At 49.3% G+C, this 1,439-nt stretch overlaps 1 pseudogene; it reads left to right on the top strand.

Annotated features, from left to right (window-relative positions):
* Positions 1-1,241: 1,241 nt before the first annotated feature.
* Positions 1,242-1,380, top strand: LOC123178099 (uncharacterized; annotated as a pseudogene).
* The last annotated feature ends 59 nt before the right edge of the window (positions 1,381-1,439 follow it).

The raw sequence follows: 1,439 nt of genomic DNA, 5'->3' as shown, positions 1-1,439 counted from the left end.
TCAAACAATCAGTAGACATGAACCTGCAGCTTGCTGAAGTTACAAACTGATATGTTATACAATTTGCACATACGGTATATGAGAGTTCATTTCAGTTAATTTCAACCAGTGTCACCACAATTAGTTTTTGTGCCACTTGAACCACACTTTGGACTTGGTGAATGTGTCGATGTGATCTTTTTTGTCACTGCACTAGGATGGAGGCAATAGATCAAAGTTTCTCTAAAAAGGAATAGTATTGTTGAATCTGGTACAATTGGATCAAAGCCACCCAATGTGTGCCAACGACCAGAACGGTTCTTAAAACCGACTATATGTAGATCACGAGTGCAGATCGCGAGGGTGCCTTTTTTAACCAGATATTCTACCATATTTATCATGATCCAATCCATGGTGGAGCGTGGATCCTATCACTCTTTGTGGCAAGGAACGTACTACGTGGTACATCAAGAGCACACGGAAGAAATGGTATTTTGTTATGCTCCAATTGTTAGATAGGCTAGTAGTTGTGTACGTGACATAGTTGTCACGGTGTAACTTGTGTACGTACGTGGAGTTGTATCCCGAGCAGGTTGTTGATTAGACTGATCTCTATCTTGTGTATAGACTTGGACTAGGGGTCAAGCCATAACAACAACCTGCCGATCTTGTATCTGGTTCTTTATATAAACACGTACGCGTCCCTGTCACAGATGACATATGCTTCCACCATCGTAGTCTTTACATGGTAACCAGAGCCATCCTCGAGCACATCCATGGCGTCGTCTTCAAGTTCCTTCCCATCCTCGCCATTCACGCACGCTGCCACCGAGAAGCTCACGAAGGGCAATCAGGCCCTATGGCGGGCGACGGTGCTCTCGGCCATCTGAAGCGCACAGATGGCCAAGTACCTCGACGTCGAGCAGCCACCGCCGCCCATGCAGATTGATGTCACTTCATCTGATGGCAAGACGACGGCGAAGGCGCCAAACCCTGAATTCCAAACCTGGTATGCTCAAGATCAGCAAGTTTTCTCCTATCTTCTGACGACACTGCCTCGTGAGATCGCCATCCAGGTTGCATCATGTCACACCGCGGCTGAACTCTGGAACACGGTGGAAGGGATGCTTGCATCTCACACCCGTTCTCAGACCACCAACGTCAGGATTGCCCTCGCCAACCTGCAGAAGGGCAACTCCTCCATCACCAACTATGTCGGGAAGATCAAGTCCCTCTGCGACGAGTTGATCACTGCAGGGAAGAAGGTGGACGACGACGACATCGTCTCCCACATCCTCACCGGGCTAGATGAAGATTTCGACCCGGTGGTGTCCGCCATGTGTTCCCGGGTGGAGCCGGTGACCGTGGTCGAGCTGTTTTCACAGCTGCTTAGCTTCGAGACGAGGCTCAATCTTCGGGGTGGAGGGTCTCAATCCTCTGCCAACGCCGCTACTCAAGGC

Source organism: Triticum aestivum, unplaced genomic scaffold, assembly GCF_018294505.1.
Source record: "Triticum aestivum cultivar Chinese Spring unplaced genomic scaffold, IWGSC CS RefSeq v2.1 scaffold310040, whole genome shotgun sequence".
NCBI lineage: Eukaryota > Viridiplantae > Streptophyta > Magnoliopsida > Poales > Poaceae > Triticum > Triticum aestivum.
Note: the sequence above shows the minus strand (reverse complement) of the source record. Positions and strands in the feature narration are given on the sequence as shown.